The sequence below is a fragment of the Pieris brassicae genome, chromosome Z (genome assembly GCF_905147105.1).
Source record: "Pieris brassicae chromosome Z, ilPieBrab1.1, whole genome shotgun sequence".
NCBI lineage: Eukaryota > Metazoa > Arthropoda > Insecta > Lepidoptera > Pieridae > Pieris > Pieris brassicae.
Genome location: NC_059680.1, coordinates 11,916,400 through 11,936,035, shown reverse-complemented (window position 1 = coordinate 11,936,035; position 19,636 = coordinate 11,916,400). Strand labels below are relative to the sequence as shown.

The window sequence follows — 19,636 nt, the reverse complement described above, 5'->3', positions numbered from 1 at the left end:
GTTTGGCTGAGAAAATCGAACATGCTTATTTTTGTGTGTTATATAAGCGCTTGCACGTAAAGTGAAGAGTGATTGGCACAGAAGAGCTGTTTGGGCCCATAAAATAGATGATATCTGAGGGTAACAGATACCATTTTAGCACAAATGGTTACTTATTATTTAAATATTATCTTTTCGTAAAAGCATAAGGAAATTATAAAAAAAATCATAATAATTTCAAATTAACGTAAAACATACGTTATATTTAAAATGTTAATATTAAATTTATAAGAGTGAGCTTGAAGGCTCATAATTTTGTGCTCTTAACAGATTACATTGGCGATGTAACAAAAGATATTGCTTTGAAAAAGCCAATAAAATGCATCAGATAATAATCCGATCTGAAAACCCGTTAACCTAGTACCCTAAAGGGGGAGCTTTTTGGCATGTGAGTGGCACATTATTGAATGGATTTCGAATAATAACGGAATTAGGCTCGAGTCGTCAACAGCCTCGACGCACGGCCAGTAAACTGCATTTTGCTTTTTAATTTTTGAGTTGATTTTTGAAAGTATATGAATTGCTTTTGTTATAATTATTGACCTATCTACAAATTATCACTGGAATTTAAAGGTTTATTATACAAACGATGTTGATACAAATATTTATTCAATTTTTATTTCTATTAAAATAGTTACTGTCTAAACCGAAATAACTACAATTCAAAAATATACTTTTTAGTTTAGATTCTAGTACTAGTAGTACGAGTAGATATAAGTACTGAGCAGTCCCATTTAGTTTCAATATATTGTCCAATTTGATGAATTGATTGCAACGCCCCGAAAACACTGTATACTTCTTATAAGTTAGAAAGATAAAAAATGCAAATGTTAACAACCCTAGAACTAATAAATTTAGTGATACTATAAACAAGTTTAGACGGCTTTTAAATTAATTATATTTCTGCTCTCGGAGCTCATATTAATCGGTGCGTTCGAATCATGAGCCCACTGAGAATTCATAAAATTGTCACCACCACACCAATTATTATGAAATAAATTCAATGTTAAATAGGTAAGAAGTCGACGGCCAAGATCTGCTATTTTGAATTTAAGAAAAACATATTTTATGTCAGTATGAAAACCTGTCGATATTATCCGTCTAATGGTACAATAAAAACCTTGATGTTACGAGAATATCTCCGCCCATAGACACCTACGTTACAAATATGCTTTGTTAGCCGGTTAGGAGTGAGGGCGTTATTATGAAGTATGCTCCGATTATTCTATTTACAACTCAAATAGATTCGCGCTTTTGACTACGTAAAAATTATACACATATATCATACTAATGGTCGTATATTAAATAGTATTGTATATACCTAATTATATACATTCTTAAGTTCAAATTTACATAGCTGAATTAATCAGAAAGCTGAAAAGCACGCGAAACGTCGGAAAAAAAATTAAAATTATGTAAATAATCATAAGTTTTTAATAATAATACATAGCTTCAATCCGTTCAAAAAGTGTTTTTCTTAACAATATTCCTACTTACTGTATTTTTGAAATGAGATTTATACTTAGTTTTAGTTATTTACTGTTTAATTGTTTCCTTGCTAACCTGATATTTGTTTGTTTTAATATAATTGTGTATGCATTTGTTGAGTCATATTTTCTTGTATATTTTAATCATACATGTTTTTCGGATTTAAAAATAAATAAATGTAAGGTATACACACGCGTCTGATATATTTTTTTATGAAAATAGACCAACCAAATACACAAAAACTAATAACTAAATAAAATATTGGAACGCTGTGTTTTCTGCGAACTGAAAATGTACGTTCCGAGTTTTTCACTGCTTTATAACATTTCAATAAACTAAGTAAAATAAATGTATATTCTATGTTACTAAGATATTAAATAACATAATGTTGAATATTCGCAGTGTTTCGGTCTTTTGGTACCGCAACGCAAAGTATCGTGTTCGAGTTCCGGTCATTAGGTTAGGTTAAGTTAGCCGAAACGGCCGGAAGTAGGGCTACCATTGATACCGTGAGGTCTGGGTCATTTCCTGGGCCGAGGGTGGAAGTTGCAACATATTCCTTGGGTTTACTGACTTGGTGACCCACGAGGGCACCACGTCACAGAACGTTAAAGAATGGTGTAAGAATTGCTCAAATCGGTTCAGTTGTTTTAGAGTTTATTCATTGTGATACAAACTCACAGTTTTATCCTTTTCATACTAAACAAGAAACTTCCATTTAAAAGTAATAACAAAAAAAAAACTTAATTCAATATTTCAAAATTATTTAAATTATGCAAGTCCGGAGTTTTTAATGAAATTAGCAGGAGCTATTTTAAACTTCCGCAATGATATATCAAAGGAGAGCGCGTATAAAAAAAATATATTTTCCAAGGATTGCGGATTCATGTTGGCGAGTATTATTAATAGCTTCGTGGTGGTTGTTTGTATTAGAATGTAGATGTTCTTTTTTCAAAAATAAAGGAATGTTTAGGTTTTATGAAATTTAAAATTTAACTTGATTAAAACTTTCCTAGTAGTATTAAAACACTCCACCCACTATACCTTGTAGCAGTTTAAATAAAGAACAAATCCCAAACGATTTGATTTCCTCATTTTATAGCAATCTGTGTGTGCATGACGTCGTGTAATCCCCTTGACTACTTCCGTACTTATTCCGCTGGCTGAGACAGACAGGCTTTGGCCGTAACCAATATGCCATATTGTAGACAAAATACTCTGAGCAAATAGCCAAGTAGGTGCGTGCGTGCAAATCTAACCTTCGAGCCCTAAAATTACAGAAAATAAGTGTTTATTTGTTACTCCATTACAATTGTTAGGGGACTCTTAAGCAAAAGATACCTTTTCAGGGTGTCTAGATTCAAATCAAATTTAACATTTTACTCACAATATGTTATAAATTTTGCAGAAATATAATTTTCACGAAATTATTTGTCCCGGCATCAAACTCGCGGATATACGCAATGTACCTGAAAGTTTAATAAAATTCTTGAACGACGTTATGTCCCGGCAAACAGAAACGTCCTTTGTCTGAGTATTATTAACATTTAAAAGCGAAGGAAGATGTATATAATTCAAACAACTACTTTCTTCAGTAGCTGCCTTCAGCAATCGATTTGACGTTACATACCATTCGTGCCTCATTTTAACGTTTAATGTATCAATGCGTTCGTTTAAATCATTAAAATATGTCATTAAAATTTCGCAACCCATTGGTAACAGTAATTTCTTTTTCTACGAACTAGCAAGCTGTAAAATAAGCTCCTTGTGAAGGTTCCCTAGAAGGCGACCTCCAATTATTTAAAAAGCTTACGAAACGGTTGTGAAAGCCGCAGCCCATGAACACCCATTTTAATGGCTTCGTAGCCGGCCTTCGAGAGAAGGACCCCCAAAGACTTCTGATCTGACTTTCATGGCTGTCTCGTAGGCTGCCCCGCATTCAGTTTTCATTTGTATAAGAAATTAAAAAAAGGTGGCTCTTTCGGAAATAAAAACAAGCTTATGATGGAATATGGCTTCAGCGTGCGAATCTCATCCCTGTTTGGCTGCGCATTAATTTACTTTCTTGCTAGGTGTGCATTTAATATTTGCTTGAACGGTGAAGGAAAACATCGTGAGGAAACCGGCATGTCTTAGAAGACGTGCCGGTCTACACAAGAAGTCGTCGGCGTGTGTCAGGCACAGGAGGCTGATCAGCAACTTGCCGATTAAAAAATCTGAGTGCGAGACCTAAATTGGTGTAGCGCCACTGAATTATTTATGTTTTTGTTATTGTTGGTTAAACAAAAACATACATGTCTAACAAGAGTTCCAATGTTAATAAATTAAGTTCTGTGTCCATGTATAAAATTCATAATTTCGATTTTAGTTATTATTATATATTAATATAACCTTTATTATGTTTCCAAATTAGTTTTACATCATCATCGCCATTTGGTGATGGAGCTATATCAGCTCAGCATCTCCAAGGAACAGCTAAACCATATTTCCATACTTGTGGAACAAATGTCTATGTCTGATATAAACTTAAAGTATTTGAAAATAATATTTAAACCCGCTATAGAACGTACTTGTAAAGTATATGGGACGCACGTGTAAGTTTCTTTGAAAACAAGCAGGAGCTTACTGAAATGTAAGCAAGCATTCATTCAGAATATGCCCTCTACGATGCGCTTTGAACTTTGATACATGCAACAAGTAGTTTACAAAGAACGTTTATTCTTTAGGTATCAATCACGTACGTACACACATATAGATTGTTAAGATTAACTAGATTAAAAGCAAAACTAAATTTAACTATTGTGACATATGTTAAAATAAAGGTAAAAAGGTACCAGGGTTAGCTAGGGATGATAATAAAGCAAATGGAGATGAGAAAAGATGAGGTTTTGGCAGGATAAGAAGCTAAGATAGCCGGGGTCGATTAGTAAAAATGCCGTGGTACATAGTAAAGTTCATTAGTTAATAGTAATAAACGGTTAAATAAAGGCCTAATTTTTATTGATTATATTGCGATTTCAAACATTGCACCATTACAATAATAATGTAGTATAAATTGTGAGGAGCAGGCAATATTTCATTCCAAAATATTACAATGAATAATTGATGAACATAAACAATTAATTTAAAATATAGCGTTCACTTTGTTACATAATTTATTATTATTATTAGATGCTCTATTAGTGTCTGGCCTAATAATATTTTAGAAAACTGTGTTGCTAATATTCAAGAGAATTTTTTTCTGTCAAACGGTCCGAGGTTTACATTTAGACTGTGATTTATAGAATTAAAACGTCTCAAAGTCTAGGAATTGAATGTCTTTAAGATATTATCATTATCTTAAAACTCTTAGAAAAAGTTTCTTGCATCTAGATTAATGTTAGCTCTTAGCAACTTCATTTCTGTCATTGAAAACAGATGTCAGAAATGAAAGTTATCGGCGTTTGAAGACATAACTTATAATTAAATGCTGGACTGAAAAATCTCATCACGGTTTTTATGCCAAAGTTATATCTATATAGTGCGTTAATATTACTTAGGCCATTTCTTTGTAGCAGTGTTGGTCTAGAGGCTTCAGTGTGCGACTCTCATCCCAGAGGTCGTAGGTTCCATCCCCGGCTGTGCATCTATGGATTTTTCTCTCGAACGGTGAAGGAAAATAACGTGAGGAAACTGGCTTGGCTTAGTCCCGAAAAGCCGACGGCGTGTGTCCGGCGCAGGAGGCTGAACACCAAATTGGCACCGACAGATTTACAAATGATCATGAAACCGATACAGAAATCTGAGACCCAGACCAGAAAAGGTTGTAGAGCCGCTTCTGTCTCTGACGCACACCTTCGACTTTTTGGGTCTAAAGCAAGCCGGATTCCTCACGATGTTTTTCCTTCGCCGTTCGAGCGAATGCTGAATGCGCACATAGAAAGAAATTCCATTGGTGCAAAGCCGAGGATCGAACCTACGACCTCAGGCATGAGAAGCCTCTAAGCCAACACTGCTCTTTTCTGTTGATCATGATAACCTCTTGATTTAGTTAGAAACAACAGTTATGACCATGAAACCTTTAAATTTATCATTTGGTTTCTTCCTATAAACTTGTAAGCTTTGGTAAGAGTAGCTTTAGCCGCATTTATTTTAAAAAATGTCTCGTAGTATGGGACGTAATTGATGCATACATACAAAGTAAAAAATACCTTAACTTTATGTATTATATTGATATATATATACTATATAAGATACAGCATAATGAAGAAGGTGGAAATACCATATTAAGGAGATGGTACGCGACGGAGAGTGGCATATTGCAGATAGGAATGGCGGTATTGTTAGGAGCACATTACCTGAAAAGGGCACAGATATATATAATAAGATGATATAATGATAAATGTATGAAGCGTAAAGGTATGAGTAAAAATCTATTATTATTATCATTATTTTATTAAGTTCAGGCACAACAACAACACATGCAATCAACGCATTTGTGGGCCTGACGGCGTCTATGGGCGGCGGTAACAATTAACATCAGGTGGGCCTGCTGTGTGCTCGTTTGCCCCACGTTGTGTATATACATGTTGGTCAGGAATCAATTTGTGTATATTATTAATTATATGCGCCATGCACGCGCAAATAAAATTTGTATAATGATTAACGACGGCGGCCTCGTGTTATTTGAATCTTTAATTGGGAACGTGGTCGATGCGCCGTCGGCAAGAAAGCAAATTAATATTGTAAATATTTTTCATGATATTCTAACTGGTGTTTGTATTCTGTTTAGTTTATATTCCTACATCTGTTACGAGACAAATATCTATAATGATGTTAGCTTTGAACTCGACAGATTTCCGTGTAACAATAATTTAACCATCTCGTGGAGGTTCTATTATAATTCGTCAGCTGTATATTTCGAGTTTCTCCTCGTGCGGCTTGTCTTTGTGCTTTGATGTTCTACATTCATGAATCGGTTATGATAAATACCGACTATAATTGTATTAGAACATAAATAACAACTCTGATAGTGAGATAATTTTTCTTTTCAATCTCTTCTCATCGTCGTCTTCGTAAATCATCTTAATAAAGTTATTAATATTCAAATTAGTAATATAAATGAACCCAGAAACATTTGATTAGTGTTTCATCGCGGCATGCGCGAATTTTTTAATTTTATTGCTCTCATGCATAAATAATTGTGAAATTGCGCAGTTGATATTTGAAGAAATGGTTGGAAAACTGCTATATAAGTTAGGGCGGCAAAGGGGCGGCTATAGTTAATACGTGGGCGGGCGGAGGCAACCCGGCTACAACAGGCCCAGGAGGCTGCACTATCTGGCTGGCGAGCGTCGCGGAACCACGCATTTTGAATGACGCGGTAACTTTAACGGTGCCTCGGAGTCGGCTTCGCGCCAGCCATCGCCTCCCCTCAGTAAGTTTTACAATTAAGCTTTGCGATTTTTTTTTTCGCTCGTTTTTAGAACTAAAATGTTTGAAGTAGATTTTCCGTTGATGTAACTTCACTTCATAAATGTTTGTGGTACTAGTTGGGTTGAAAAAACAAGCAATAATTCTTCGTGGAAATAGTTTCTCTGATTTAATTTATAAAGACGGGTGCACGGTAACGTCCAGTGAGTCCTGCAAGTGCAAATACGAGGAGAACTTTGTTATTTCTCCTTGTATTTACGCTTGCAGGTCGGGGGGTGAAAACTGTTTGTCGAGTATCGGTTTTTCTTATTGATACATTGGGTTTGGTTTTTTTCTAATTAGATTTTTCAATTTTCAAATACCGAAGTAGCTAGTTAAAATTATAGGTGAAAGAATCCTGTCAATATAACTCCTGCGACTTGTACATTTTAACTTCAAACTTTTTCTGTTACAAAGGAATTGTTTTTTTTAATGCATATATCTTGTACCGGATTATGATTGCAACGCGATTGTCTAGTTTGCATTGTATTTGTGCGAATTTAATTTGCTTTATATGTTTTTAAATGTCATAAATGATATTAATAACATAACTCAAACCCTTAATTAACCCCGTTCGAAACACTTTCGAAATCGATGTCTATATATCGATAAGGTTTATGTAAAAAGTATTGCACACGGAAACCGGAAATGATCCGGAGTTTTTCTATCCGTAGAAAGTGTCAAGTTACGTTCGTATTGCTCGCTTCGCGTCTCGAGCTAGGAGCAAGGTCTTTACCATGGTCTCATAGTGAGACTGATAACATATAACTTTTTAATCTCATAAGTGTAAAATGTACCTTTATGCTCTTGTTTTAAGATGCATTTTACAATGCATAGAAATACGTAATATTGTTGTCATACTTTGAGCGCCTGGTAATTTAATAGTATTTAACTGTAATAGCACGAGAGCAAAACACTGCTTATATTCCAGTGAGTTTGTAAGCATTTCTAGAAATATCAATTTGAATCCAAAAACGTCAATTTTAAACTACGTTTGGATTTCTACTATTTTTATTTAAAGTATTTTCATCTACTCGTTCTATAAAGCATTTTCATTACCTGTTTCAACATACATTGTTTCTAGTTTTCTACGTAAAGTATCCGTTGGAATAAAAATAGATTGCTTAGTTATGGTTCCAATTTTAAAAATTATGAACACTCGTTGACTCGGCCCTATTCTTCCAAATTCAATTGTCTTTTGTCTCTAACCATTTATCTATTCTCCAACGGAAGATACCGTTCGATTGGAATTTGCTTAAGAAGTGGTCGACAGTGAAGTTTCTAAGTAAATATCGTTCATCTCGTTTCATAGTGCAGCTTTAGAATCAAATGATGATATTAAAATTACAAAACTAAGGTTGATAAAGATGAAACTTATTACGCAATAATGAAAACAATTAATTTTAAATCTCTTCTTGTATTTAATTAGCTTCTGCAGTCTTTTATTACAGTAAACTGTAAATGATGTCACAAAGTGTATAAAGCATTTAAATTTAATAAGCTAATGCTTTATTGCAATAAAATTTTATGTATGCTAGTCTATATTTTACTTTCTTATTGAATTTTAATTATTATTTGTGAAGCATGGTGTAATAGTTGCAGCTTTTCAGACACGTTGTTTAGATAAAAAATTTCTGCGATTCAAAAATTTTTTTGCCAGTTCTTCTGGTCCATTCTATTTATATAGTAAGGCGACATGCCTTTGATTTCAGAACTGTCAACTTTAGGGACATTTTTTTTTTATGTAGTTTCTTCTTAAATTATATATATTTTTTAAAATTTCATTGTAACGATCTGGTTGTATTAATTTCCTAACACGTGTAACTAGAACCTGTAAAAAGTATCAAACTCGGGCACAAAATTTTTCGTTCCGATGTAGTGGATATGACAGTTAAATTGGAAAAACAATTTCGACAGGGTATACTTTGAAATTTTTAATTGTTTTTCGGTTTTTGTAAAACTATCATATAGTTAGGAAAATGTTTGAAAAACTTTTTTAACGATTTCATGTTCACCCAGTGCGAGCCGCTCAATAATTACGACACTGAAAGATAGAAAAATAAAATGCATAATACAACGTTGAGAGCAGTGTTGGCCTAATGGTTTCAGCGTGCGATCATAGGTTCGATCCCCGGCTGTGCACCAATACACTTTCTTTCTGTGTGGGCTCGAACGGTGAAGGAAAACATCGTGAGGAAACCGGCTTGCCTTAGACCCAAAAAGTCGACGGCGTGCGTCAGGCACAGAAGGCTGATCACCTATATGCTTTTTACATTCACGAACGATTATGATACAGAAATCTGAGGCCCCAACCTAAAATGGTTTTAGCGACATTGATTATGTATTTTTTATTTTTTTTAATACAACTGAAGAATCGTCATACCTCACTATAGTAGGAAAACTATATGTACCTCGCGGTTTTAACCATAATTTAAATTTTTCTTTGAAATCAACATTTATTATATATGTATGTCGACATCATTGGCACCGAATTAGTCAAGCTATTCAAAGGGGGAATGCTGCCAGTATCTTCGGAACCTTGCCTAAAGAGAGTCCTTTTAATTATATATATATAAATATAGAATTTAATGGGGGTTAAGAATATTATATAAAAGATAAATATTATAGCATTATCATATAAAACATAAGTATGTAGAGCGTAATTCATAATAGTTTTTATTATATATTTACTTTCATGCTTAACACATTCAATCACAGTATTTATTCTTAAGTAGTATAAAAATGTAAATGAAATATAGTCTGTTAGTTTTTATGTTTGAACAAAACTATTTTTTTTATAAATTACTTAAATTGGCTGGAATTATAAGAACATACCGATAATAATACACATAGAAATTATGAAATCAAGTATCAGTTTTCCTTTAAATTTCAAAATTTGTTCTCAGAAATTTAGAGGCATAAAAGTAAAAGAGTGGTAGGGCGAGCAACATAGTTGTAACTTTTATATTAATTTTAACACACTACCATCACACAACCTTTTATATTTAATAATAACTTTCTTAAAAAAGTAATGTACTGAGGAACTGGATACCTATTATCTAATTATATAATAAGACTAAAAAACGCAATTAAATCGCTGAGATCAAATATTTTCGATAATTTCTAGTGGAGTAGGGAAATACTAATATACCCTTTTGCACTTAAATAATTTACGAGGTTTTGAAATAATACGTAATAAATAGTCATATTGTTGATATGATACATAATTTGCTACAAAATGAAATGTCTTTAGCGTATCATCAACAGGTTTCAAGAACACTATTTTCACATCGCCGTCATTGTCTACTTCGCATAATGCTTTGCCAAGGTAAATGCATTTATTTTACGTAACACTAACTATAGTTACCTAAAATAAAATAATATCTAAATAATCATAATCATAATAAATGATTCATAATATAAACAATTAATTTAATATAGAAGTACTCTAATTACGAGGTAGAAGAGAAATGCTGAGAAAGAAAAAGACTCAGGTCGTCTGATATCAAGGGGTAAGGAGTTCTAAAGCAGGAAACTTTGCGCTGTAGTAAAATAATATAATTCAGTTTTATGAGTAGGGATTTCCGGAATTAATTATTTTAGTACGAATTTAATTAAAATTATTTAAACTAAACAAGACATTTTTGACGGAATGAGTAGGATATGATGAGAAAGATTCAAGAACGACAAAGATAATTGACAGAAAAAGAGACGGAGACTGTCAAAAAGGACAAGGAAGGAGAATTATAACAAAAACAGGACTTTCATAAATCATTAGAAACGTCATTGCAGACGTCATAAATTAGTCGATTGGCCTTTTACCTTTTAAAGGCTTCTGCTTTGTTCGACCGCTCAATGGAAGTGACGGTCTTTGTTTTTTTTTTGAAATGGACCTCGCTGTTGCCCTGTTTTGGCGCAATGGCTTTTTCTCTCAATTTGCATCTCCGGCGAATCTTGGGCCGTCTCGTGGTGGGTAATTGTCTGAAGGGTAGTGACGGCTCACTGGAGCGATATACCAAGTAAAGGTTTACGCCTATAGAGGCGGTTTTTTACCCGAATCTAATTTTGGTTTGCGCGGACTGCTTTTATTATCCGGATACGCTTCCGTCCGGCGAAGGCGTACCAACCGGTGAATGTATTTACAGAAACCTGACTGTCCTATGATTATTTTAATACTGATTGCCTCTAGTGCTAATAACTTACTTTTAATAATAATAATGAATATCATTTCTATTAAATAATCTTTATGTAGATCTAATAATATTGGCAAAGCGCATAAACCACAAATAGACTAGAATAAGTAACGGTTATAGAGTGATTAGACTTACATTGTTAATTAATGAGGTCTGTGGGATTAAGCACCATGTCATATTTGATTACCGTAAATAACAGTTAAACTTTAAACATTACCATAAGTTCTAGATATTAAAAATTCCTTCATACATAATTTTCGATTACCATTCTTGAGTGGTTTCTAAGATTAGCGCGTGCAACCAAACGAACGACACACACTTCTTTATCTTATAATAGAATAACTATTACAATTTTAAACTCATAACCTTCGTAGTTATCGATTTAAAATTCCGTTCGTCGGAAACTTAAATGTATATTTTTAAATTGGTCAAATTACACTTCATCATTGGATCTCACAATACGATTTATGTCTAGTCAGTACATACGATGGCGTAATTGATAGGCACCGTAACTTGATGCTCAATATTATACGTAATACCAAATCCTTGTCAGCTGCCATCACATGTCGAGGTACTAAACTCGGATCACATAACGATATGGTTAGCAGGCGAATCTAAATTTTAATTATTTTTTTCTTTCCATTAGTCGATACATTATTAGTATAGTAATAAGCCGACTCTATGTGACATATTGCGTTGATATTAGTTTAGTTTTAAATATTGCAGGTTAATTAATTACTACATAATTAGAATACTGGGTTGCAAATGTGGAATTTTATATCGGTCAGTTGCCGACCAACTCAAACCAAGTGCTTACTTTTGGACAGGGTCACGGTGAGGCCATATTGCCGCATTCCGTCCGGCGGCTGTCAGTATTTCGCACAAAGCAACAATATCATGTCATTTGCAGGACCAGTACTGATATTGAAATAATTCCCACGCAAACGCAGCATATTCCCAATATTTCAAAATCGTATGCGTTTATTTTTGCTGAAAATCTTTGTAACTGAAAACCATGATCCGCGCTGCAATAAAAAAGGCGGGTATTCAAACAAACGGATCCGTGCTGCGAAACGTGCAGTAAGGGTTTTGTGTACCTTACCTATACTATTGATTCATCATGTATTGACAGGGTCTCAAACGCACAGATTTTATGGATTTACAGCACAAGTATTCGATACAAAAATCTGTCGGTATGCTTCGCGTTAATTAGTCGATTTTATCTTTCGTACTTACGAAACAAATACAGATAAGTTTGCTTTGTGACGTTTCCGTTTGTAGCAATGCAGTTAGGGCTAACGCGCACAGGTGACTTTTGTCACCGTGATTGTTTCCTCACTCATAACAAGTCTGTTGATATGGAGATGTGCGCGTGTACCACGTGACAACTGGGTGACATGACACTGACCGGCGAACAAGCCCATGACGAAACTCACCGTGCCGTTCGGTTAACATAGTAGTGCGCGCACTAGTGACAAAATTGACACTCTCAGCCTCGTTCGTTCGCATTTCTCTTCCGATTCTCCACTTTGGTGCACGCAAAATGGAGTAATCTATACTAAAAGTGATTATCCGTGAAGATGATATTGATAATGACATCATTATTGAAGAAGTGGAAAAGAGACCAGCACTAGCTATGATAAAAATCTGAAACTCTACTCTGACATTAATTCGAAAATTAAAGCAACTTTCCACTTGCTTTGACTCGAAAGTGGGTGTACCCTGTATTATTTACGTTTCTGTTTCTTCTGAGTCTGATGAGTTCATAGACAACGACCGTGTCTTCGAAATCCATGAGCTAATGACGCTTCGAATTCAAAAAAGTTCGTGAGCGCACTCCACTTTAGAAACATAACGTGACAATCACAAAAACTTTAATATGCCTTAGGTGACAAAAGTAACCCGTCCGCGCTCAGTCTTAGGTTACGGTGGCTTAAGTAACTACGGTTATGTATTTCATCGTAGTAAATGCAGTTTATAATCTATGCGATGTTGCCGATTGTCAAATTTGTGATTCAAATCAGACTGTATAATCAATGTGTTTAATTATAAACTATCAAAGACCAACCGTGAACAATGTGATTGTTACCTGTTTGGTTATAATGACAGCCAAATACAACGGCGCGCAATCACGTTGTTATTTAATAGACAAGAGAATGTAAATTATGCATTTGCACTAATCAGTTTATAATATATTGAAGTGGATTATGCAACGGAGACGTATGTAAAAATCCATCCATTATATAAATCCATTAATGAAAATGCATCCATAGTGGCTAAAAAAACTTCATGACGGAAGGCTTCATAAAATAATCCGCAGAGCTATTAGTGCGAAATGACACTGTAGTCTTTATAGGGTTTATTAGGATTATTCTCTCAATATACGTGGAATGACTAATAGCCGTACTATTGGCGATTCGACGTATTCCCATAAATGCATTTTTAATGTTATATTTTCGATTTTTTAAAAGATCTATGCTGCTGAAGGAGTTATAATTATCGCATAGAGGCACTCCTATATCCTAACTTCCATACGTCTAATGACCAATAAAACTGTTTAATATGACGATCGCTCTGTCTTTCACTATTTCTCCTTGCGCAATCTGAGTATGGTATCTATTGTACGCTGACGTTAACATATACTTTGTAAAAGTTATGTTACTAAATATATATTAAATTAGACTTTTGAATGAGTAAAGTATGTTGTTTACGGCAAAATAATTTAATACGAATGTTAACATTGTAATCACTTGACACCGAATCTTCGTTTCACCTTGGATACTTTATAGAATTGAAACAGGATCTATTATCATAATTTGTTTCGAATCTTATACCAAGTATTGACAGCTAATGTTACGTAACTAATCTTAACCTATATTATGATAAATACGATTGATTTTGATAAGATGTCTTCCTGACGTATTATCTTTATAAATGGCGTAACTGCTCGTGAATGGTATGTAACATTTAATTAGTGATATTAATAATATAAAACCGATACATGTGCTGCACATTTTTAGTTTGCATATTAATCGCTTTCATGGAAGATATTAAAGAATATTATAAACAGAATACGTCAAAATAAACCAGATCTGTTTTAGTGAAACGGTGAAAAATAAATTGGCTGCCGAATTTTCCACTTGAATGATTCCAAGATATCGATCTACTTTGAATTACTGTGATATGTTTCATTAATTAATTTAAGTTTACACGTTATAATAAATAGTATGGGTTAATGGTTATGTTGCCTTCGTTTTCCATATCAGCCCCGGTAACTCCTAACAACGATAGCGATTTTTATCTTGACTTGTGGAGTACTGTACTCTACAATCTTAAGTCGATGTCAGCGTTTTGTTCCGTAACTGAGCGTTGTAAGGCAGTTTTTGACGTCCACTACCACTATGTGGAACCAGCTGCCCACTGAAGTAGTTCCGACAAAAAAGAGCGTACGAATGCTTAAAAGGCCGCGAGCCTTCTGGCATTGAGCTATTAACCAAAGGGTTACGGATATTAATAGAACAAATGAAATTGCATACAAAACGTCTCCATCGCTTTTAAGAGTACTCTTACCGTTTCGGAGATGCATCACCGCGACCTTCAGTAAATTGTATAACAGATAGAGGTACCATAGTTGCAAATTCATATTTAGAAATTGCCCTTCATCGACCGGAGACAGTTCTCCGTACATATGAACCGACATAGTACTCCCTTTTAGTAGCGACTCATGAGTTTTAAATAATAATTATTCCTATATATATACTTTTTAATTACTAATATATTCATGTGTCCCGCCCGATAAAGGCATTGCTTGATTATGTAGTAGAAATTAACTTAATTAATAAAGATTTAACAACCGTAATTGTTTAGTTTGAAAAAATACTTTCATCGGTACTTGATAGTAGAGTTTTCGTTCGGACAACAACGTAAGTTATGCGTTATTACGGAACATATTATATTAACAGTTCAACGCAGCGATTAATTTAATTCCTACGTCAGTTCACCTAATTGAAATAAATATATTATAACAAAACAAGTCTCAAATAATAGATAACCTTGAACGGAACGCCAGTCTCCACTGTGTCTGGCGTTAGGTTTATTTCTAATTTAAGGGTCTGTAAAGTTCAAATGTTAAATATTTTGATACTCTCATACCTAGAACGATCTAGGGAAACCTATGGCAATATTTATTAACCTCTGTAAGTTCAGCGTTTGGAAATAAATTGCATTTAATCCACAATCCTAACAGGACATTTCGGTAGTGATTATAAATGTAATAATATTGTGTGCCGGCTTGAGTTAGCCAGAGCACAATAATGAACACCAGTGTAAGATAAGCTCTGAGCAGATTAGATAACTTTGCACAGAGATATCGGATGATACTTAGAGATTTAACACTAGAGCTAAGGACAACCTCGCCTAATCGTGTTAATCGTCTCATTGTAAAGGCCATGTATATCGTGAATTCAATAGTATTATGACGATGTCAAGCAGCAATGAATACCGATATTTGTCAAGAATATATTCTTATGCAAAAACGTCTTCTTAGTAAAACAAATGTTTGGGTTTCATTGTGTGGCACTTAAAAGTCCAATTATTTTGTCAATCTCATAATTCACCGGCATGCCCATAAGTAACCATAATTATAATTGAATTATTGGATCACAGTGGAAAATTATTTATTCTAATTTAATAAAGAGAACTAACACATATCGTGTATAGTTCGAATGAATACATTTTTTACACACACACACACGGTCATAAAGACTGTTCCATATTTAAATTAATTGTATGGATAAGTATTCGTTTTGAAGTTTTTTTTTCTGATGGGTACTGAGGCGTTGATGGCAAACTATTTGCTACAACTAATAGTGAATATATAATAAAGAAACACCAGTAAACACCTAGTGTGTTATATCATATATATAATATATCAACACAAAGATATTATAATTTCGATAGAAGTAGTATGCAACTATGATTTGGTAGGCGAATCTTGTATTACAAGTATTAAATACGATAGCTGCATTTAATGTAGTCTTGCGCAACGAATATTGAATAAAATAGGTGGCCGTAGATACAAATGCAAATTCTTCTTTAAATGTCATGTAAATATAATGAATACATTTACCTTGTAAATATTTATATGTGGAATGTAATACTGTAAAAAATATGTTTCGAATGCTTAAGAGAGAGAGATCGAGAGATTTTATTTAAATGTACGTGTGTAAATCAATATCAGGTTGTTCATTAGCGGTTCATAGCGTATGATGACCTTACAGGTGTTGTTCTATATAAATTGTTGTTCGAACTTTAAATTATAGTAAAATCATTAATTACCGTTTTTTACAACTTTTGATTGTTTAAAAAGAGAATTAAACTTAATAATTTATATACAAGTTGTTGCACTAATTGTCCAAAATACATCGAAGTGTGGAGAAATGATTCCATTTAAAATAAAATTATTTATATCTTCACCCCTTTTTCCCGAAGGGGTAGGCACACCTCGGATCTCTACTTGCTACGCTCCTGACATCTCACTTCATCCACTTTTATGACATTGTGCCTTCTATTTTGCGCAACGTGCCGCGCCACTTTGTAAATCTATGCAAATAAACGCGCGGTTACAGCGCTACAGCCGCGCTGCAGCCGCGCATCAGTTCATCGATCGACAAGTAATGCGACGTATTTTTTGTACGTCTTGTAACATGAACTTGAACGAAAATCAGGTTGAAGATTTTATCGATGAGGTTGAGAGTCCTCCAGCGATATTTGATTCGAGGTCCGATATGTACAACAATAAAATTTAAAAGAAAAAGGCATCGGAAGAAAGATGCAATAAATTTATTGAGAATTTCACAAACAAAAGCGCAAGTGAAAAAAAAATTGTTTATTATTAACACAATAATTTTATATTTTCATTGCTTCACACGACAATTCATTTATGGTAACACTCAGAACAGTGTTTCTTCGTCAGAGTCCATTTTGAAAATAAGTACTATATTACGATTCTCAAACTTAGCGACAGCAGTGCGGCTGTAGCGCTGCAGCTACGCTGCCGCCGCGCGGCATTTTGCGTCGAGGTCAGGTCGGTTATGGATAATTTTACCTTATTAGTCCTCTAATACGTCCGAAATTTGTTACAAAATCCAACCAATGTCGTATCTCGACTATATGAATGCTATAATGATAATAAATAAAAATAATGTAATACCCTTGACTAGTCGTAGATATATACAGGTTTATTTTTTTTATTGTCCATAACACTATAGTCGAGTCAATTAATACGTGCAACTATAGTGATATCAACTTCATGATACTTAGCAATACTAATAGCTTTATAAGAACATATATCGTCAAAAACAGATTGAGTTTACCCTTAATTTCTTTTTAAATAGGGAAATAACGTTACGCCTGCGATTTGCTAAGAAAACAATGACTTAGACTAATATTTATATTAATTAAATGCCAAGTGATGATACATAACATTCTGTTATTAAAAATATCCTTAAGTTGCAATTTAATCGTTATAAGAAAATTACTAGAGTGCGATGGGCCTTTGTAGTTTTGAAAAGACGGAGCACGGCTTAAGCGGAATCGAGTCTTCTGTGTAACTGACACAATAAAAAAAAATCCGACAAAGTCTCATTTGTAATCTCTCATAATAGGATCCTTTGTTCACATATTACATCAAAGTACAATTGTAATAGTAAAACTTTTTTGTTTGTCCTCTGTTTAGTAATGTGCAACTTTTAAACTGTTTAAAAATGTTCTACAACTTATCCAGCACATATTTCTGACACACGCCGTCAATTGTTGTTGATGTAGAAAAATACCTTTTTAGTTTTTGAGTCTGCGTAAATTGTTTTCCTTAAGGGTCCTAATCTTATACTGCAGTAAAACTTTTGTTCTCGTCTTCTTCCGTCGCCGACGGCATCGGAAGAGTCTGGTCACAGCACTGACCCAGTACACCGATTCCATATACATTTTACGTTAATATTCTTGTCTTTGTGTTTGTTAAGGTGCACATCATTTGGATTTGGTATACTGATAATAAAACGTGGGTGTCGGTGTAGATTGATTACAGGCACGCGTCCCCCAGCCTCTACAACCTGGGTCGGAAGTCCGCCGGAGATCCGATATCCTTAACAGAACATTAAATCTCTGATATCATTAAAAAATAAATAATATAAACGGAGTATGGATGTTTTTATTGCATAAGGCGTAAAATAATTGTGTTTAAAGGGCTTCCTATATTATTAATGATTTACTCATAAACAAATATCCAGATTTATTATAATTCTTTCATATTTTAATGTATAGAGACGTTTAGTTTATTCGGGACGAAGTCTATTTCGACTCAAAGACTCGAAGATCAAATTGGTTTAATGAGTCCATTGTTGATCGTATACAATTCTTTGTGGAAATCACTTGAAAAGGACTTGTCTTAAAATATTGTTTATAATTATTTTCCACAAATTTCTATTTTATTTTATGAACCAAAGTAATAGTTATTAATTCCAAGGGATTTAATACTGGCCGCAAAAGGACCAGGCTAGTAGCGGTAATTAATTTTATCTATTGGCTTTTGCAGTCCAGGGTGGTATGAATCTAGTATAAACATGAAAGCAATACATTCATTGATATTATGGACAGCCTGATTAATATGTAGGTAGGAAAATACATTTCTATTAACATTATTATTATGACCTCTTTTGAATAAAATTCATAATTTTAATTTTGATAAAAATCGTACATAAGTACAATGTACAGGGCATCTAGGTAGTTTTAGGGAGAATCCTTACCGGGGTTATAACACTTTACTCTAAGTGAGGCTAAGTACCCATGCTTTTTAAAGGGCTATGCAAACTTTCTTCACATGTGCAGAACGCACGATGCAAGCATCTCTGTATCTAGTTAACTGGTCAGTAAGCATACACAATTTAACACAGTTTTCATGAACGTAGAAATGCATGAAATGAACTCAGAGTTTGACCAAATGTGTGGCAAACTCGGAAATATTGATTAGAACTTCTCGGTATCGGTATAACATTTCATTTCTGCTCTGATAGTATCCAGGGCGTACATGTTCATCATGTTTTATTATTTCCTGGCTGGATATTTCATTAATAAATGTGCATTTATTTAGGAAAGGAAACTAAACATTGTTATTTAACAATGTCCAAAGATAATTTATGACACACCATCAGTAACAAACCAAACATGTTCTGACACGACATAATAGAAATAAATTTGGGTAAATACAATTCTTTCAGTAAATCTTTAAACCTTTAAATGCATTTCTATTTTATATCCTGCTATATGACATTGTGTATACAACTTGTGCACAAACATCGCGTATGGAGAGTGTTCAAATTGATGCTCCATCACGTAACTGTAAATGCATTCTGAACCTTCAAATCCTTATAATAATTGAAATAGTTATAGTACTTTTTAATCTACTTTAG

The 19,636-nt window shown here is 33.8% G+C and overlaps 1 protein-coding gene across 4 annotated transcripts in view; it reads left to right on the top strand.

Moving 5' to 3' along the window:
* Window positions 1–19,636, top strand: part of LOC123718659 (tetratricopeptide repeat protein 39B) — a 62,623-nt gene that overhangs the window by 21,728 nt on the left and 21,259 nt on the right. The window contains exon 1 of one of the 4 annotated variants that reach the window (XM_045675348.1): window positions 6,831–6,943. The exons of the other annotated variants lie outside the window; for them this stretch is intronic. The gene's annotated coding sequence lies outside the window, so the exon portion shown is untranslated. Of the gene's footprint in view, window positions 1–6,830; window positions 6,944–19,636 lie in introns of those variants that run through there. 4 annotated transcript variants of the gene reach the window in all.